General features: G+C 38.7%; 1 protein-coding gene across 5 annotated transcripts in view; it reads left to right on the forward strand.

Annotated features, from left to right (window-relative positions):
• Window positions 1–22,143, forward strand: part of CNOT2 (CCR4-NOT transcription complex subunit 2) — a 60,651-nt gene that overhangs the window by 13,371 nt on the left and 25,137 nt on the right. For 2 of the 5 annotated variants that reach the window (XM_035126836.2, XM_035126839.2), the window contains exon 2: window positions 20,223–20,292. The exons of 2 other annotated variants lie outside the window; for them this stretch is intronic. The gene's annotated coding sequence lies outside the window, so the exon portion shown is untranslated. Of the gene's footprint in view, window positions 1–12,152; window positions 20,293–22,143 lie in introns of those variants that run through there. One more of the 5 variants, XM_035126837.2, reaches the window with a different exon arrangement.

Here is a 22,143-nt window from a genome sequence, read left to right on the forward strand (position 1 = left end):
AGTTGTTCCATATCCAGTTCTAACTGAAGCTTCTTGTCCCACATAGAGATTTCTCAGGAGACAGATGAGGTGATCAGGCACTCCCATTTCTTTAAGAACTTGCCATAGTTTGCTGTGGTCGACACAGTCAAAGGCTTTTGCATAGTCAATGAAGCAGAAGTAGACGTTTTTCTGGAACTCTCTAGCTTTCTCCATAATCCAGCGCATGTTTGCTATTTGGTCTCTGGTTCCTCTGCCCCTTCGAAATCCAGCTTGCACTTCTGGGAGTTCTCGGTTCACATACTGCCTAAGCCTGCCTTGTAGAATTTTAAGCATAACCTTGAGCGCAATTGTGCGGTAGTTGGAACATTCTTTGGCACTGCCCTTCTTTGGAATTGGGATGTAGACTGATCTTCTCCAATCCTCTGGCCATTCCTGAGTTTTCCAAACTTGCTGGCATATTGGGTGTAGCACCTTAACAGCATCATCTTTTAAAATTTTAAATAGTTCAGCTGGAATATCATCACTTCCACTGGCCTTGTTATTAGCAATGCTTTCTAAGGCCCATTTGACTTCACTCTCCAAGATGTCTGGCTCAAGGTCAGCAACCACACTACCTGGGGTGTACGAGACCTCCATATCTTTCTGGTATAATTCCTCCGTGTATTCTTGCCATCTCTTCTTGATGTCTTCTGCTTCTTACCTCGGGTTAAGAACTTAATTTGTTCTGGAGGTCTGTTCTTAACCTGAAACTGTTCTTAGCCTGAGGTACCACTGTAGCTGATGGGGCCTCCCGCTGCTGCCACACCGCCGTGTGATTTCTCTTCTCATCCTGAAGCAAAGTTCTTAACCCGAGGTACTATTTCTGTGTTAGCGGAGTCTGTAACCTGAAGCATCTGTATATGTTATATATGTATGTACCAGGGGTTGTAACAACGTACATCTCCATCTTTGGGTAGTTGTTGTTTGAATAAAACAAAGGCAAGTTATATTTTCACAAATATACCATACTTTACCAATTTTATCAGTTGTTATACATACCGTAATAGGTGATACCAAACTAGCATGTTCAGGAGTTCCACTGAAATAAGTATGATTGATTTTTGGTGAGTCAATTCTGAGTACATGACTAACAATGGATATCACCCAATATATTTCATGTTCTTAAAGTAGCAGAACAAGCTTAGCTACAACTCTAGTTGGAACAGGCACATTTTAAAGGTGAAGCTGGCCACATTCCCACTGAATTTTTTTGGGAGGGTTGTGTCAAAGAAGGAAATACCATCTAGTACATATACCTTTGGGAGATGCTAAACTTTTTAGTTTAAATTTTATGTGTAGAGTGTTTACTTGGAAATAAGTTACAGGAGTAGTTTGTACAACAGTTGTTTGTATGCTGTATTGTAAACAGTGCAAAATATAATAATCAATGTTTATTCATTACTCATTACCCTAATAATGTGTTTTGGTTGTTCTTTGCAATCTACCACATTTCTTAGCTTCTCTTCCCATGTGGTCTGTGTGGATGCTTTTATAGAATAAAAACCAAAAATTACCTGCTTTCATACAGTTGTACCATTTTTCAGCCAAGAAAATACATGTGCAGAATGAAGAGAAAAGGAAACAAGCATTGGGAAGTAGTGTATAGATATGCTGGGTTGTTTCATTCTTTGTGTCCCTGATCTTTACAGTGGACTAAGGGCTGTACTGATGGGTTATTTGTTCTACATGTATAAAATAGTAGCTTACAGGGTTTTTTTTTTACCATGAAAACTGGTCTGGAATAGTTTTATCAGTGGGCCAGTGTGGACTGTACAGATGGTGGACTGTACACGTTTTGTTTCAGACAGCACAAATCATATGCAGCAAAAATTACTCCTTTGATCAGACAGTTTAGACGTGTAGTATTCAGCTGATGGGTTGGGACTCATTGCTGGACATAGTCTGATCAAAAGTAGGTTACAACAGCAGCACTACTTTTACCTTTTACAACAGCAGCACTACCACAAATGATAAAGAAAATTAAGAAATGGATCCTCAGATGCATGTCTGCGTAAAGGTGGAGCCTGGGTTTGAAAAAAGTTGAAGACTTCAGCTGTAAGGATCTGAATTGTTTTGGTGGCAAACTGCCTTACATGACTGTTTACAGTTATCTTCTTTCCAGAGTGGACCATCGGTTGGATGAAAGTTGTAGCATCCCTTTTTGTATCAGAATTCAAGGTTTTGTTATCTCCAAGAGTTGAAAATAGGTCGAGCATATCAGTCCTAAGAACTTTCCTGAAGAGAACTTGTTAGGAGGCTCTGTAAAGTAGCTTGTGTTGGCAGAACTTGTTAGAACATGTTTGAGAGAGGCTGGAATTCAAATTTTGTGCATGATCTTCCTTATGCTGATGAATCTGTTGAATATCTGCTTGAACCAATCTGCCTTTTGATGTGAGTGAGAGCATAGATCATCATTATGAGTGTGTTTGTATCATTTGATTTGATATTGACTGCACCACCAGCAAGAAATGTATGCAACACCACCTGAGCATCTCCCCTCTCGTGTTTACAGCTCAAGATCATTTTTATATCTTCCTCTATAGTTACGTTGAAAGCTTTTGGTAGTTGATTATATTTAAGATAAATTAGGCTAAACTACATGTACTGTTAGGGGATGCGGGTGGTGCTGTGGGTTAAACCACAGAGCCTAGGGCTTGCTGATCAGAAGGTCGGCGGTTCGAATCCCCATGACGGGGTGAGCTCTCGTTGCTCGGTCCCAGCTCCTGCCAACCTAGCAGTTCGAAAGCACGTCAAAGTGCAAGTAGATAAATAGGGAAGGTAAACGGTGTTTCCGTGTGGTGTTCTGGTTCACCAGAAGTGGCTTTGTCATGCTGGCCACATGACTTGGAAGCTGTACGCCGGCTCCCTCGGCCAATAATGTGAGATGAGTGCCGCAACCCCAGAGTCGGTCACGACTGGACCTAACGGTCAGGGGCCCCTTTACATGTACCTTTACATGTACTGTTATGATCAGCCCAGATTGATCATGTGAGTCTGCCTTGGAATCCATTCCTCTTCTATTCCTAGTCTTGATAATATTTACAGCTGCTTCCTTTTAAGTCCAGTGCCCTTAAGGGACAGCTGATGGAGTTGCATAGAACAGTCATAGTATCAGCCTTCTGCTGCAAGGTTTGCTAAACCTTCTGATTCTACTCCAGGTTGGACACACCACATTCTAGTTCTATGAATCCACATTGCTCATGAAGAAGCATTTAACCACATCATAATAATGTGGAAATCACCCACATCAGTAACTTGAATATGACTTATCTTTCTAGCATTTTGGCTCCTAGCTTTTATATCTCACTTTCTAACACTGGTTCCAAACTATGAGTTTTGCCACAGGAAAGCCCTACATAGAGTGCATTGCAGTAATCTAATGATGAAGTACCAATGCCTGAACTATTGTGGTCGAGGTCTCCCATTCCAGGAATTGCTGTAGCTGTTGCACCATTTGTAGCTGGTAAAAAGGTGCTTACAGTCGTTGAGGCTAGCTGGATTTCTTGTGACTCAAACTATATACTTTCTCCTGCAGGGGAAGAGTAAACCCATCTAGGACTAATTTTCTGGACATAGGAGCCACTCACCCACAGTGCCCAGTCTTGCCAATATTCAATTTCAGCTTACTTTGCTTTATCCATCTCACCACTTCACCAGGCATTGGTCCAGGGCCTGCCTAGCTTTGTTGATTCAGGTGTTATGGAGAAATGGAGCTGAGTGTCATCAGTGTATGATGTCACTCTGCCTCAAAATTCTTTTAAAGACTGCTCCCAGTGGCATCAGGTAAATATTAAGTAGCACTGGGAATAGAGTAGTGTCATAGTATAACTGCTTGAGGCCCCAAAAAGCACTCTTTTAGTTCTGTTCTTTGGACTCTGTCCTGAAGGTTGGACCAGAACAATTACAATTCAGTGCTTCTAGTTCACATTTCATAGCACCAGTCTGGGAAGATACTATGGTTGGTCTATGGTACCAAAACCCCCAGAAAGATCAAGAAGCAGGAGTAAGGTCACATCCCCCTTGTTCCACTCTCTGGAAAGGTAATGTATCAGGGCGACCAAGACAGACTCAGTCCCATGGCCGGGCCTGAACCCAGATTGGAACTGATCTAAATAATTTGTGTCATCCAAGAATGCAGCTGTCCCACTACAATCCTGTCTGCCACCTCCCCCAAGAAGGGATATTTAGTAATTATTCCAATCCAAGGGGACCAGAGCTGGGTTTTTTAAAGGAGAGGCTGCACCATGGAAAGTGTTAACCGTGCTTTGGAGCCAAGCAGTCAAGCCTTAGATTTAATAAGCCAGTTGGGGACAGGGTTAGAAGGGCATATGGTTGGATGTACTACCGCCAGCACCTTGTCCACATCAGTGGCCTGTACAAGCTGAAACCAATCCCACAACACACCACCAACTCTGGTATTGGATACTTCATCTGGAACTATTGAAGAGTCAAGGTCACTCTGAAGTCAAGCAACCCTATCCTCAAATTGTGTAGCCAGTTGGTCACAGCAAGTCTTTGTAAGCACCAAAGTTCCCACCCCTAGAGTGGGAGTCAGTAACCTCCAGACTGTGAAATAATTTTGCCAGCTTGCTATTAGAAGAAGCAATCCAGGCTGTGATATGAGCTTTCTTTGCAGCCTGTACTGTACCATGGTAGACAAGATTATGCCCACTGACAAGCGTTCAGTCTGCTTTAGAGTCGGACTTGCGCCATTTGTGCTTTAGTCTTCATCTAGTTTGCTTCATGGTACGAAGCTCTTCAGAATACAAAAGAATCACTGGGGCTCCACAACGGCAGAGAGGACACTTAGTAGTGATCATGTCAACCACTCATTTCAGTTTACTATTTCATAGTGCAACTGGGGCTCTGACAAGATCGTCAGTTAGACAAGGAACTGCATTGCACCCTGTCCCAACTTGGTTTCACTGCTCATCACTTGGATTAAAGACTACATTGAGGGTGTTCACTACTCGTTTTGTTGGACTGATAACTGAGACAGCCCCATGGTTGACATGAGCAGGCCTAACATCAGTTTCTGCATGCATACTGAAGTCCTCCAACACAATGTGAGATACAATTTTGGCCAGCTTAGTCAGGGGCGCATTTGGGCAACAGGGGGCTTGATAGACAACCAGCACCCCCAGTCTGCCCAACACCAGGCTGAGACCCTCTAAGCTTAGAGAGTACCAGCATGAAACTTACTCAGGTAATTCTAATGTAGGAGCTCTCACCTGGTTGTTGAACCCTTGTAAAGCATTTCTATTTTATAGTTTAGCAATAGTAGAGCACCAAAGCTACCATCAAAGCTGACAGTGCCAAACTCATAAGAATGCTGCTTCTTTTTAGAATTTGTCAATAAAGTAAATTTAATTTTCCTGCTTGCCCTTTCTTCATCCATTAAAAATTTATTCTTCAGCCACATTCTAGTCTCCAAAGTTGAGGATGCCTAGGGTGGAGTGGAATAGATGGTCTTGTGTCACAACTGTATGTTAAAACCATCCTGTTAATTGTTTTTCAAAAAAACGCAAGAAGTCTGCTCCCAACCATACTGCAGGAAGAGAGAGAATGATCTTACAGAGTTCATGCAACCGACTTCCTGGTCTGTTGTGCCAGATCATTGCTTTCCGGCATGGAAGCTGATTTTCATCCTTTCCTTCTGTTCAATATCTTTCCACTCTTTGATATTTCTATTTCAGCTGTTTGCACTGCTAAAAAGAGGCAAACTGCTTTAAGGTTAAATTTTAAAAGCTGAAATAGATAAGGAGTTTCCATCTTCAGAATAAGAAACCTTTGGCTCTTCAGGTATTCTCTCTATATTACAATTGTCTCAAAAGCTAGCTAGAAAGTACAACAGTGAGTACTTGGTCCCTGGGCTATAGTAGATCACTGAAATGGCACAAACTATACATATACATATACATATACATATAATAGAAAACGGTAATGTAGAACTGATTCATGGAATATCACAAATATAGTTTCTATATTCTTTGGAATCTAAGATAATGTCTGCATGTTTTCTATCTCGTCTTCTGAAGTCCTCCATATTGTTCCCCATTACAGTGATACTGTTCCGTTCTCATTCATCTAGGAGGAAGTAAGGAGCTCAGATACTAACAGAATATATCTAACCCCTTCTGACAGCAAGAGAAATTAATAAGATATTAATCCTGCTTCACTTGTGAATCAGTACCAATGTTTTTGTTTTTTTTAAAAAAAGTTTGGTTAGTTTGGAGGTTAAAAGTTGACTCTCCAGAAAATTGGTTTGGAGAAGAATGAGATTATAGAAATTGAAACTGGGAGGTAACCACTTAAAAACACAGAAGTAGATTCTATACTGGAATTGCTGACAAATTTAGGTACGTATATTGAAGTTGGCTTCCTTTTTTGAAAGGTCTAGCTTTATTGGAAAGTTATCTTTCTAAAATGTGTGCTTATACACAGTTTTGTTTATTAAAAATACATAGAAATTTGTAAAAGTTTGCATAACTTGAGATACATATCAAATAAAATGTTGTTTTAAAAAAGTTGTCTTCTGTTTACTATTGGCAAGGGTTTCCTTTATTTCTAAATGTTAAGAGACAAAGATTAGCTTCTGCAAAACTCCTGTTGACAGAATGGCTTGGAGTAGAATTTCTCCTATGTTGAATTTTCTGTAGTGCTGTCTTCTATTTACTTTATTAGCAAGGTAAATTACATTTTAATTCTTTGTTGTGTGGACAGTAGGGACATTTCCATTTTTTCCATTGTCTTGTTTCAGACATCTATTCAAAATTGAATCAGTTAGCCCCATCAGTTTAAAACAGTTGCATGAATTGACTGTTTTTGAAACCCCATTTTACTTTCATTGTCATAAGTGCACATATTGTTTAGCTGCAATGTTTAATGATTGTTAAGATTTCTAAGATACCCCAAACTCTTGAAAACACTTTGAAATATCTGAAGGTAAACTACTGTTATAATTGTAAGCAGTGACTTAAACTTGAAAACTACAAAATAATTTAATTATAATTAATCTTTCAAAAATATATTTCAAAATGGCTTTCAAATAGCACTGTTACACTCATTAAGTTCCACTGATAAGACAAGTTTAAGTGTGTGCTGGATTACGACAAATAAGTTCTACTTTTTTATTAACATTTTAAACTAAATTTTAACAATAAGAAAAGCAAAGAACAAAATTATTGTAAATTACAACGATAAATAACTCTTAAACCTCTTACCTTACTGGAGTTGTGAACTCCAGTGGCTGTTGGAAATACTTTTGAGCAAACATGAACCACTGCGTGTCCTCTTCACAATTGTGGGATCAATTGTCCTGTGGTGTTTCAGCTCCCACCGCCATTTACAATTTCTTACCATTTACATTTAACGTACTAAGCTGCTTTACTGCTTTTGAAACGAATAGGAAAGGGAAGCTCTGGGGCCTGTTCTATTCCCATCAACTTCTCAAAATAGGATAGATAAAACAACAGCATTCCATCTGTATAATAAATTACATTTTTATTTGGAAATATCACTTAACGGGTACTGGAGGGTTTTTTTTGGGGTGGTGGTGGTGGAGGGAATTAGATCTGTGCAATCCTGTATCAGAAAACAGAAACCCCAATACAAAGCATTGCAGGAGTCTGTTGAACTCCAGGAGTAAATTTTGCCTAGGGCAGTGATGTTGAATCTCAGGCTTCCCTGTGCTTGGATGGTCCCTAGGTCACACACCCTCACTTCCCATGCGCATCCCTCAACAGCCATGCTTCACACACCCCTTGAATGTTTTTGCCTAGTTGGAATGCTTCCTTGAACTCTTGTTACTGCCTGTTGCTTGCCTGGATGGAGGATAGAGAGGTGTATGTAAGTGTATACAGTGGAACCTCGGTTTATGAACACCTCGGTTTATGAATTTTCGGTTTATGAACACCGTGGACCCATCTGGAACGGATTAATTCATTTTCCATTACTTTCAATGGGAAAGTTCGCTTCGGTTTATGAACGCTTCCCGGAACCAATTACACCCATGCTTCAGTTTATGAACGCTTCAGTTTAAGTACTCCGCGGACCCGTCTGGAACGGATTAATCCACTTTCCATTACTTTCAATGGGAAAGTTCGCTTCAGTTTATGAACGCTTCAGTTTAAGTACTCTGGAACGGATTAATCCACTTTCCATTACTTTTAATGGAAAAGTTCGCTTCAGTTTATGAACGCTTCAGTTTATGAACAGACTTCCGGAACCAATTGTGTTCATAAACCGAGGTACCACTGTATAGAAACTAACTTACTGCACGAAGGTAATTGTTCACAGTAGCATAACCGATGCTGGAATCTGGTGCCCACTACCTGGAAGCAGGCCCAATTTAACACAGCTAGACTTACTATTGAGTAATCACTCATCCTTGGGACAGAAGTTAAGGACTTACTAGTGCCCATCTTTTCTAAGTAAATAATATTGAAGTTAATAATAAACTCTACAGTTCATTCTTTAGGTTGAAGTAACTGTTTACATGAACATAGACAGTGTTATCAGAAAATAGATATATGATGAAAGCTAAAATGTGTTTCCCATCCAATCGATTTTGCAGTCTGGTGAATGCCTACTCAGAAGTAAAACTTGAGTTCATTTGAGCTTGCTGTTAAATAATTAGGTATAGGACTGCAGGCTTTGTGGTACAACTCTCAACTTCCTTAGCAGAACAGTGCAAAGTATTTTATCATTGATGAGGACAAATCTGCTTGCAGCAGAGGAAGTGATGGAAAGGAGGGGCACTCCATTAGCTTCTCTCCCTGAACTTCGATGTCAGCTGGTCATTAGAAGAACTATGAAAAACTATTTGTACCTGAGTTAGCTTGTTTTTCCTCTTTCCTCCTCATCACTTTTTCCTTTTGTGTCACATATTTTAGAATGATTGTGAGTCTGTAGGAAGGGCTACCTAGCTTTTTGGTTTGATCTTATGTGGGCCCCTCAAGGAGCCTTTTCAGCAGAAGAGTAAGGTAAACATGCTTTAAAGCAAGAAAAAAGTATCTTAAGATATATAAAAACTATGCCAAGTAAGTAGTTTTATTTACAGGGGTACCTCGGTTTATGAACACAATTGGTTCCGGAAGTCTGTTCATAAACTGAAGCGTTCTTAAACTGAAGCGAACTTTCCCATTGAAAGTAATGGAAAGTGGATTAATCTGTTCCAAACGGTCCGCGGAGTACTTAAACTGAAGCGTTCATAAACTGAAGTGAACTTTCCCATTGAAAGTAATGGAAAGTGGATTAATCCATTCCAGACGGGTCCGCGGAGTACTCAACCTGAAGCGTACTTAACCCAAAGCATGGGTGTAATTGGTTTCGGAAGTCTGTTCATAAACTGAAGCGTTCATAAACTGAAGCGAACTTTCCCATTGAAAGTAATGGAAAGTGAATTAATCCGTTCCAGATGGGTCCGCGCCGTTCGTAAACCGTAGTGTTCATAAACTGAGGTTCCACTGTAGTATCTTTGGAAAAGCAAACTTGTTGAGGGCAATTGCTTATCAGTGAGGTTTACCAAATAGTTCATACTTAATGATTTTGGATTAAACTATAAACTATAAGTAAGCCTCAGGTTCTCTTCCTTCCCTTTTCCCTTCCTTTGCATGTGAGCGTAGAGATAAAGAGCTTCCACTTTCTGTTTCTTATAACCTGCAGCTTCCCATTATGTCTCAACTTTGCAAGCAACAATTAATTCTAACTGGTTTGTTCAGGGAAATGTGGCTTCGGATGCTGATTTATTTGAACTTTGGGCAGGGTTCAGTGGTAGAGCATCAGCTTTGTGTGCAGAATGACACAGATTCAAACCCCAGCCTCTCCAAATAGGGCCAGTATAGACTCCTGCCTAAAATCAGGCATAGACAATACTGGGCTGGGTGGGCCAGTGGTCTTAAATGGTGTAAGACAGCTTCCCATGTTTCTATCAGTCTTAGTAACTCAGATGTGTAAGGTAATCGCCAAATGCCAGCTTAAACCTCTGTCCCTGTTGCCATCATGGACTGTCTAGGCACCATCCCCTCCCCCCCAATAGAATTTATTTTCATTTTTATTTCTATGCCACTTCATATTTTAAATCTCACAGCAGTTGACAACATCCAGAATAAAATATATCCAAGCTTCAAGAAAAATATTTCAGATCCTTCTCTAAGGTACATTTTGCTTTCCCCATATTGATTTACCGATTCAATTTATAGAACTGCACCATAGCAGAAGGACCATAGGAAGCCAGGGTGGTTTAGTGGTTAGAGTGTTGGACTAGGACCTGGGAGATTAGGGTTCAAATCCCCAGTCATGAAGCTCACTGGGTGACCTTGGAGTCAGTTGCCACCTCTTCACCTACCTTGCAGAGTCGTCGTAGGCATTAACTGATGAGGGTGTGTGTGAACAATGTCCTTAGAGCAAAAGGTAGGAGATGAAGGCAATAAATACGCTCTTCTGCTGTCCTGCTTAAGAAAGCTGAAGATGATGTCTGTCATCAACCAACATCTGTACTAACCAGATGAACTATTTTCCTGACTAGTTAATAATGTGATTTCTGTCCCCCATAACATAGGGTTCCATCAAACCTCAGAATGCATTGCTTTCCAGCATTCAATGCTCCCTTTTCTTTTTATTTTAGAGAGAAGCCCTCCTAGAGCTTGTTGTGCTTTATAACTTTGCAGTCCACTAGCTCAGACTTGTCTTTAATCGCTAACCTGGAAGCCATAGGTAACCAGGAATCCATTCAGCTGAGTGAGCAGACTGGTGGAGGAGGGAAGAAGTCCCTGGTCCCTCCTTTATGCTCAGCTCAGAAAGTAGTGAGCTGGAAGAGAGAAGCCCCCTCCTCTGTGCCCGGCATTAAAATGGATTAGGCTGCAGGACAGAGTTCTCAGCCTGCTGAGAGCTGGCAGACCTTTTTTGAAGGCCAGCAACTTTGGTGGCCTTAATAATAGAAATCTCACATTTTTATTAATATATCTCAGTGGAGAGAGAGGGGGAAGGAAAGGTGACACTGTTTCATTGAATCTATTGCCACATCTATTTCCTCAGATGTCTACTGTACCTTCTATGACCCATTATGTTGTAGTCAAAAGGAACTGACACAATATAGCTTGTTTAATTGTAATTTGAGAAGCCACTAGTAGAAACGCCTGGTGTTCAGTGAACACATTACTGAGTTAAAAGTATTTCTTTTGAATATTAGTACTCTATAGTGAACGTGCCTTTTCGTGGAAATGCCTAGATCATAGCTGCCAAGTTTTCCCTTTTCTTGCGAGGAAGCCTATTCAGCATAAGGGAAAATCCCTTAAAAAAAAGGGATAACTTGGCAGCTATGGCCTAGATCCTTTCTGTGTATGCATCCTTGCTTTGATCTTCTATATAAATGATCTACCTGAGATTAATACAATATATAAAGTGGGGTGAAAATTATTTTAACGGGCTTCTTTATGAATGGACAAATGGCTAAAGAACAGCAAGCAGAGAGAAATAATAAATGGACAGTTCTCAAAATGGAGATATCCTCAAGGATTTGTATTGGGACCAGGGTGGATTTGATTTAAATCAAACTGATTTAAATCATGATTTAAATCACTAGTCAGTAAGGTTTGATTTAAATCATAGTCGATTTAAATCACATGAAAAACTTAAATACTGTCCACTCCAAACAATCAGAAAAATATTGTTTCTATTCTATTCACTGAACTTCTTGAAACTTAGCACTGAAGGGGTTGTTTCTGTATTCATAGGTTTGTAGAACAATAGGATTAAGGTCTTTTTCTCAACTCTGTTCATGTTATAACATTTTTGCTGTGAAGAAGAGGCATGTGATCTCTGTTGAGTCAAATTCAGTTTTGAGAACTGCAAAAGTAAACCAAGCATCTGTGATAATATCTTGTAGGCAGAGAATCTGCCCAATAATCTTACAAAAACCTCTGGAAGAGCATGACATTGTGAATGGATTAATGGCATTTATTTACCCCCAAAAATAAACATATACAACCTTATTCTACATAATTAAAAAACTAATCTTTATCTCATGATGGAATAACCTTTGGATGGTAATATATTTTCCTCAAAAAGCATTTTATTTTAAAAAAATCAGATTTAAATCAAAAAAATCGATTTAAATCAAAAAAATCCGATTTAAATCAAAAAAATCCGATTTTTTTGATTTTTTTAAAAAAATCATTGATTTTTATCCACCCTGATTGGGACCCCTGTTCTTTAACTTGTTCATAAATTACCTGGAGGTGAGCAGGGAGGTAGACAGGTTTGCTGGTGACACCAAGTCATTTGGGGTGAGAAAATAAAAGGGATTTCAAGGCATTCCAAAAGGATCACTCTAAACTGGGTGAATTGGTATTTAAATGGTAATTGTGGTTCAGTCAAATAAGTGTAAAGTGTAAGTGATGGGGTCTTCACTTACAAGGAAAGGGATCCTGGTGTTGTCATAGATAGCTCAAGGAAACAGTTGGCCCTCTTTTTCAGTCTATGGCTGAGGATCATTAGGAAAGGGGTGGAAAATAAAACTGGCAATATTGCAATTCCTTTATAAAAATACTGTACATGGCGCAACCACAGTTGAAATTCTGTAAACAGGTCTAGTTGCTGCATCTTGAAAAGAATATTATAGAGCTAGAAATGGTGCTGAAAAGGGTCACCAGAATTATTAGGGTGTGTGTGGAGCAACTATCCTCTAAGGAAAGATCTACAGCATTTGGCTTTTTTTTTAGTTTAGGGGAAAAAGTGAAGGGGGCCGTAACTAACATTATGTACCCTGCCCAAGCCCACATCCTCTGGCATTCACAGATGACTTTGAGGAGAGGTCAGGTCCACTTCTGAACTTGCACTGGGATTTGCAGGTGTTTCTGCCTTCAAAGGTACGGTGAGTGAAGAACTCACTTTGTGCTGTGTTTTGAAGGCCCTCAAAGGCAGAGAGAGGCTTGTTTCAAGTGTAGGAGGCTACCACCTTAAGAGTATTCTGTAGGTTTCTCTCTTTGGGGAATGTACATATGATAAGACAGTCATGCAAGAAATGAATTTAAAAAGCAGTGTTAGGATGAATCTTTGGCATGTTTAAAAAGGAAAGAATATGTTAATATCTCTTGTTAATAAACAAGATAAAATTGTTGTTGATGCAGATATTCTCTGAAGAATATTCTATTCTTAAGTAGCAGTCCTAAAATTCTGTTTTCATCAGAATTTGAATTAAGACTGTTAGTTGTACTTCATTTCTTTTATTGCTGTAGGGAGCCATGGTAGAAATTGTTTCATAACTTTGCTGCAGCATCAGTTAAAATGTCTATTCTGAAATCTGCTATAATATTTGTATTTAATTTAGTATCAGCACAAATTGGTTCATCCAGATTTTGTAGTAACGGGAGAGAAATCCAGAAAGCAGTTTCCCATCCACCCCTTTTTATAATAATAAATCTTACAATTTAACACATTTTAATGTCCTAATGTTCTGTTGGCATTGCTATATTACAGTACATTATTAATTGTGTCAGAATAACTTGCAACAATACAATTTTCTCGGGTTTGGCCCCTGAGTGGCAAGTTGACAGCAAAGGCAATGGCAAGCCACAAATACTCCATCTAGGCTGATTATTTTAAGCTTGCTTGCTGATTCTAGCCAGATAGGCAGCTTTTCAAATGAGTTTAGCTATTCCAAAAGCTGATCAGAAATCCGTGTTAAAATTCTTCCTCAAGGATCACCTGTTCTAACCAATGACTTTGCAACATACTTAAGCCACCTTGGATCATCTCAGGGTGGAAAATTAAAAATATTGAATATTGTTTTCCATATGTGCTGCATGTGAGTTGAGTAAATATTACTCCTTTCTTTATTTCATTTATTTGATTTGGTTCGCATATTCTAACCTGCTCAGGTAGGAGTAAATGCCTTCCTCTGGAATGTAATTGATTTCCTCTTGTTGCCATCCTGGATGTGAAAAGCCCATTCAGAAAAGTTACCTGGGTGTGAAAAGTTCATTTTCAAATAAATGAAATAAGTGTCTGATCCTTCCACTTCCACTTGACGCAGCCTAACATAATAAAAAAATTGTCAGAATAACACATTCCAGGGTGGATAAAAATCAATGATTTTTTTTAAAAAAAAATAAATAGGATTTTTTTGATTTAAATTGGATTTTTTTGATTTAAATCGATTTTCTGATTTAAATTGGATTTTTTTAAATAAAATGCTTATTGAGGAAAATATATTACCATCCAAAGGTTATTCCATCATGAAATAAAGATTAGTTTTTTAATTATGTAGAATAAGGTTGTATATGTTTAATTTTTTGGTTAAATAAATTCCATTAATCCATTCACAATGTCATGCTCTTCCAGAGGTTTTTGTAAGATTATTGGGCAGTTTCTCTGCCTACAAGATATTATTACAGGTGCTTGGTTTACTTTTGCAGTTCTCAAAACTGAATTTGACTCAACAGAGATCACATGCCTCTTCTTCACAGCAAAAATGTTATAACATGAACAGAGTTGAGAAAAAGACCATAATCCTATTGTTCTACAAACCTATGAATACAGAAACAACCCCTTCAGTGCTAAGTTTCAAGACGTTCAGTGAATAGAATAGAAACAATATTTTTCTGATTGTTTGGAGTGGACAGTATTTAAGTTTTTCATGTGTAGGCTGGGCTGACAGTCTAAGTTTCTTAAAATATATATATATCGTTTTTGTTTAGCCAAATTAGTTAACAAACATGGATGTTTGTTTAAGCAAATAACATATGCTATAATGTTATTGTTTCGGTTGAATAAATCTATTTAAATTGTTATTATTAAGGTAATGATTATTTTTCTCCTTCCTAAGTACAACAGTAAAGTTGTCCAAATATGAATGATTAACCTATTAAACTGGGGATAAAAAAACTAATATGAAAAGTTGTTATTCTAAAAATCTTCATCTACTTGCATATTAAAGTTATACCAGCAAAAATTAGTCTATGTAGAAAACTATGATTTAAATCTAGCCTTACTGACTAGTGATTTAAATCGTGATTTAAATCAGTTTGATTTAAATCAAATCCACCCTGACACATTCAAATGCCATCTCTAGCATACCTTAGAACAGTGGTTCCCAACAGGTGGTCCGCGGACCCCCAGGGGTCCGCAAGCTATGCCAGAGGGGTCCGCAAGATGCTATTAGAATAAAAAAGTATATTAAATATATTTCGTATGATAACAGATTTTTTGTTTTGGCTGCTTCCTGCATGAGCAGAGTCTAGCGCAGAGTCTGTTTTGCAAAGAGGCAGTGTGCGCATTCTACTAACGCTCACCTCCCCAAGATGCTTTGCGCGCGTCGGCTCCATTTGTGCGCTACTGCGCAGGTACCCTGTCTTCTCCATTCCCCTCCCTCCTCCCTGGCGCGCACTGCCTCTTTGCAAAACAGTAGTGTTTGTAAACAAAGCAAGCATTTTCTTCCATGTGTTTCATGAAAAACAAATATAGGAATCGGCTCGACATGCGGTCGGATTTCAGAGTGAAAGTTTCAAGTTTGGAACCTAATATTTCAGAAATAATGGACTCCAAGGACAGATTTAACTCATCTCATTAAGAACTGAAAATTAAAACTAACTGTATACTGATGGAGTACTCTGTTGTAACTGTAAAAAAGTATAAATATAAAATATAAAAAGACTTAATCTGGCTCTCACTTTTTAATTTTAGGATTAGGAATTAATGGGGGTCCTTGTCACAATAGCGGCTCGATGAGGGGTCCTCGAGAAAATTTTGTTGGGAACCCCTGCCTTAGAATATTTTGCCATATTGATTTCTTGGGTGTACGTGAACAAGTTGCATTGATTTCTGCAAACACCGTATATTTCAGGCTTTTGTCATTGTGCAAGGAAGAGGAGGGGAATGCTGCCAAACTCCATCCCACTCCAGTGCATGAGTTTTTTATTCTTTTCAGCCCTCCATGAGTTGGGTGGTCACGTTCTGAAACAAGGAGTGTCCTCTACTCTTGGAAGGGGGAAAGTGATGCTCTGGAGGGAGTGGAGCATGGCAGTGTGCTCCTGCTTTCCTTTGTGCAGTATAAGCCACATAGTGCTGCCAAGCCCGATGTGGTGTACAAAAATTGTATGTGTGCATGCAAGTGTTTAGTTATATGTTAGAGACTTCAGGCATCTTCTGTTAAGCAGTGCTTCATTTCTGTATGTGGCATGTCCATACAGTACTAGTTTCAACTCTTTGACCCCTGCCTGCATGGAAGTAGAGAGAGAAGAGAGTTGGAGCTGTGTAAGCTCATGGCCCAGGCTTTTCCTAGCTGGCTAAAAATGGTGCCTTATCATCCTATCCCCATCCATTAGTGCATTCTTCTGTGTTCTTTATGTCCTGCTTGGGAGTTTGCCAAAAGCATCTGCCTGGCAACTGTGGGAAATGGGATGCAGGATGCTGGATCCAGTAGGGAGCAATTTAAAAGACAGTTGGTTTAAAAAACAAAAGCTATTAGATCACATAGGTAATTTTGCTGAGAGAAGACTATGGTCTTGAATATAGAGATTCTTTAGTTCCTGATGGATGGGGGACACGAGATACCCATAGTTTAAAGATAGAAAAAGATGTCATTGAAGTCTGGGTTGTATCTTCATATTGCTCAGTCTTGTATTTCCAGGGTTGGAAAAATATTTCGCTTAAATATTTAAAATCTTTCAAATTTCTGAGTTTCAGAATAAAATTTTTCCTAGGTAGCCATGCTCGGCAGTGTTCTGCTCAGTGTTCGAAACTCCCATTGTTCTAGGCGCACTTTGCGACAGGGAATTTCATTAGCGCAAGCAACTTCTGAGCGCTGGGTACAGTACTGCACCTAAAATTTCAGATTAAAACTGCAGAGTGGAAGGAAAAGAGGATCTTTTTCTGCCTTCCCACTTCCAGCTACTCTTTCAAGCCTGGAGAAGAGACCCTGTTAGGAATATTGTGGAGTGGGCAGGGGCAGGACTAGACTATGTGGAAAATGAACATAATATTTTAGCTGCAGTTCATTCATTTTCAGCTATGTATTCTTGTTATAAAAAAGCGAGAATAGACATTCCGTTGTTGCGCCCATAACCTTTGTTTAAGGTGTGATTTAGCTCCTAGTTTTCATATCTCAATTTCTAATACTTGTTTTGCTATATTTTAATATCCCCATTTTAGAATATTCTGTGTTTATAAATGCAAATATACACCATCTATAATTCCTGGGTATGGGAAAATGATCAGAAATAAGTGACGGAACCGCTGTGTCTGTTGTGTAGGTGGCTCAGTTTTAATAGTTACCAGAACTCATTAGAGAAAATAAGCAATGATAGAACAGAACTTATGTAACGTTATAGCTTTGCTATATTTTGTAGTGTGGTTTGTGTACCTTTTGACTTTTTTGAGAGATGTACTATCAAGCTAAGGAGAGGTTTTTTTAATTAAACTTGAGTTACTGTAATATTTCTCTGTAATTTATTCTTTATCTCAGTAAGCGGTCTTAAAGGCTGTTTGCAAATGGTACAACATAAAAACAGTCTTCAATAATAAAAGTTTCTAATTAATTGAAAATGCAATCATTAAACTATAATGGAGTCAAGTCTTTTGTTTCCTTATTTCATTAGTTTTTATCTGGCTTGGGCATAATCTGTAGTTTGCAGTTCATGTTTTGCTTGTCATTCTTTCGGTAGCTGGATGATGACTGTCATAGCCCATCATTCCCAGCAGTTACCTCTCGCATTGGTATGGTGGGGAATAAATGATGTGGGGGCAAATCCATGCGGTGCCAATGTCTCACTCTTTCTCCTTCCCCTTGGAAATGCAGGTGCTGCTAAATTAGTGAACAATCCCAATTCTCGTTTCCTGTCCTTACACAGTGGGGTTAAGGAAGCCATATAATGAATGGCAGTTTTTGCCTCTGCAGTAGCCATAGAAAGAACAAAGAATTCTTAAATGGAAGAGATGGTTTGAATTCCCCCCCTTTGTATTTCTTATTTTTGTAGTATTGGACTGGGGCCATATATGGAGCTGCTGTTTAAACAAATTCCTGCTGTTACAGCTGAGGGAGCCCCACCATGCATCATATGTATGTATATTGCAAGAAGAAGAGGATTGAGGATGGAGCTGCTCTAGCTACATTGATGAAACTCCTTTAGCACCCTTGACCAGTTCTGCACAAGTGGCTTGAAATGAAATACTGCAGTTTTAACAACTTTTTTAGTTTAAAGCTCATACACTTTAGTGTATAAAGTAACTGCTATTGAGGCCTCAATCCCTATGCACACTTAACAGAGAATAAGGCCCTTTGAATTTCAAGGGGCATACGTATAAGTGAAGATGCATGCATAGCATTGAAGCATGTCCTTTTTTCAGTTAGATTTTACACATTGTTTGTGGCTTCTCTCTGTATGCTGTTAAGATCCATATTCCTGGGCTGACTATGATGGGTTATGCCCTCTATGCTGTTAGAAAAGGACAGATTAAAGGAAGTGAATCTGGGTCACTTGCTTATCATAAAGGAAGGCTCAGCCCTTTAGCAACTGTACTGAGTCAGAGTTATTTTCATGTGCTGGAGAAAGTAGTAATTCCCTTGAATTGTTGCATTAAGAGTACATTTCACCTTAACATTTTATTCTTATGGACTGGCCCTATCGAACACTCTTCTGTATCCACAGTCTTCAAATTTAGGGCGGCAAAGGAAAAAACAACCAGTGGGAAACTAATTTATAACTGTAAAATACTGCATAACATTTTAATGTGTTTCAGTAACATTTACATCTATATCAACATAATACTTTCCAGTTCACAAAAAGCAACTTGACAGTATCGGTGTACCTTTGTGTTGATTTATAAACAGAAGTGACTACTGTGGGAATGAGTTCCACTGTTTGTTTATTTATGTGCTGTGTGAAGGAGACAAAAGAAAGTACTACTTCACACAGGGCATAGTTAAACTATGCCATGGAATTTGCTTCCATGGGAGGCAGTGATGGCGACCAACCAGGATGGCTTTAAAAGGAGATGAGACAAATTCTTTTTTATTATTATTGCATTTCTGATTCATTTCAACAGAAGAAAAAACATGAAAGTAATAAAAAAGGAAAAAAGAATAACATAATGCATAAAATATTACATTAAATAATACAATCATTGACGGACTTCCCTTCCTCTCTTTCCTTGGTTGCTTTTATATTCCACTTCCTTCTCATGTTTTCTTCGTTTCCCCAGTCTTTCTCTACTCCTCCCATTAATTCTAGTTCTAACTTACACTGCTGAACATACTAAGATGAGACAAATTCATTGGTGCATTTCGCAGTAGGGAATTTCATTAATGCGAGCAGCTTTTGAGCTCTGGGTGCAGTACTGCGCCTAAGATTTCAGATTAAAATTGCCACTGCTGGAAGGAAAGGAAGACCTTTTTCTGCCTCTCCACTGCCAGTCATTCTGAAGACTGGAGATAATAAGAATATTAGGGGGGCAGGCAGGGGAAGGATGGCTTTGGTTTTTTTTTTTGGCAGCCTTCAGATGAGGACTAGACTATGTGATTTTGCCAGTTTATGAGGAGCAGGCTGCAGTTTATTCATTTTCGACTTTGTATTCTTGTTATAAAAAAGTGCGCCTAGACAATCCTTTGTGGCACCTATAACCTAGGTTTAAGGTGCCATTTAGTTCCTAGCTTTCATATCTCAGTTTCTAACACTGATGCCCATATTAAGTGGCAATATTTCAATGGCCGGGTAGTTATCGTTGTTTTGGTTACCATCTGGCACACTAAAAAACAAAAACTCAGAATACTGCCTCCATCCATGCCCATGCTTGAGATTTGTATTGGCACCTGGTTGGATACTGTTGGAGACAGTGTTCTGGACTCAGTGGACCCTTGACCTGGTCAATGCATTTGGTATGTTCCCAGTAAGTAAATAAGGAGCATATAAGTAGAAGACTTGTAGCTAATTTTTGATAGCCTTTTTTTAATCCTGTAAAACATTAATTAACATTGGCAATAATACCTTGCCATTAAAGAATTCATATATTGTTATGTTGTACCACATTTCATAATGGCAAGGTCAATGCTTTTGATGATCATTTCAGTTCTGTAAGTAACATATAAATAAACCTTTGACTTTACAATATGATTTTTCATTTTATAGTGAAATAAAACCTATTGTGTTTGCTAAAGTTGTTGATTCCCTCAACTTTTCTAATAACTTAATCTACTTCATTTACAGGAAGTGTCCATCAAAGCTTGCTTGCTTCAACAGACACAAAAAAGTTAATGGGCAAAAGTACAGTTTTTAGGTAGGTAGATATTTTCTTAGTGTGTGTTAGGTATTCTAGGAAAGATTTTCTAGTAATGTTTGTCAACAGATAATAAATGAAGTAGGAAATTTTGCAATTTTTTAAAAAAACTTTGCATATAATGGCAATTCAGTATTGTGGAGGGTTTGTAAGATGAGTGTTTTTCTTGTGAAAATATTTTGGAATTCTTGGGAGGGGGGAAATGCCCAAGTGGGAAGTTTGCTTCCAATATTATAGTTCTAATAAGGCAAATTGCTGCTTTTAAACTGAGTTGGTAACACTTTGTTGTGGTTGAATTACTGTTTTAGTTAGTCATAACTGAAGTATACACTGTGTACGTGTTTCTACATTATTTTAGTGGTTTTGTCATTGGCGTTTTTAAAGCCACCTTGAGAGCCCATTGGGCCATTTGTTAAAAGATATGTTTATTTAATGTATTTATTTGAACCTTAATATTAAAATGTTTATTCAGTGCCTCTCACTGATCCAACATTTGAGACTGCATGCACATAACTCTTCAGGGAAAAGTACTGCTCAGCTGTTTGGAAGTAGGAGTAGGCAATTGTTTTCAGTTCCTTGCTTTTCCATCATGTTCCAGCCAAGCAGTTGAACAGCTGGATTTTAAGATTTTTGGAAGGGGCCTTCCACACGAAGCCCTGATTGATGCACATGTGTTCCTTTTTTGAGATTGGGATAATTGTCTGGTATTTGTGCTAACATATTGTGATGGAAAACCTGCTCAGCCTTAAGACCCCTCTTGACCTTAACAGTCCTATGTATTGTCTGCACAGGAGTAAATCTCACTGTGCTTCCTTCCTTCCTGATAAGCATGCTTAGGATTGAAAGGATTTCTTCCTTCCCCGTCCCCTATGTATCACCCAAATTGGGCTCTGGTGGGGCTGGGAGAACCCCTAGAAGGACAATATGGAAACAGAGTCTGCATTATGTACTAAGGACAGACCCTGAGCAAACTTGAGGGAGAGCAAGAATGCCAAATTGTTTGGTGTCAGAAGCAAATGTTAAGCTGTTTGGAGGAAATGTACAGAATTCCCTGCCCCCCCCAGCTCCAATCTATAATTAATCAGACATGATTTGAATTAAATATCTTCAAAGAGGAGTCTTACAGTTTGTAACCTTAAACACTAGATATCTAAAATCTGGATATGATTTTGCCTTCCCTTAAAAAGCTTGTTATTCTTACAAAATCTGTTCTGCCCTTTTATGACTTCTCAGACAAGGTGTATACTACTGTTGAACTGATCACATACTATCTACCCCATTATGACAACATCTTTCTCCTAGCTGCTGTTACCACAGCCATGTGGCTATTTGTATGCCTATACTTGGCAATGCAAATCCCTTGTCTTGGCTGGGGAAGGGTACTCAAGTCAATGTTTTCCCTTGCCACTTAGAGATGCTTCAGATTTCACTCTTTCTTCCCTTGTGGGAGTGCACATGGAGGCAATTCTCCTGATGAAAATAAAAATGATGAGAGTGCCTATACCACACTGGCTTGTGGGACAGACCTAGTTTTTCCAAGAATTCCAAAAGCAGGTTCATATATCTTGTTTATACTTATGAGTAGACTCCAGTATACGTTATTGCTAATAGTACCTATTTCAAAAGCTGTGCTTGTTAAGAAGTAGCCATCAGTAGATGGAGTACAGGTGAGGAATTAGTACAATTTCTTAGTTTTGGTGGAATGAATAAAGATTTATAGTTCTTTGAATTTCAGAAAATCTTACAATTTAAATCCTTTAAAAACAGTCATAGAAGAATATGGGAAAACTGGGAGGCTGGAACTAATTATCACTGGAGTAAGAAAGTACTTTGATCTTTGAGACTGAGGCT

Source organism: Zootoca vivipara, chromosome 10 (genome assembly GCF_963506605.1).
Source record: "Zootoca vivipara chromosome 10, rZooViv1.1, whole genome shotgun sequence".
In the NCBI taxonomy this organism is placed as follows: domain Eukaryota; kingdom Metazoa; phylum Chordata; class Lepidosauria; order Squamata; family Lacertidae; genus Zootoca; species Zootoca vivipara.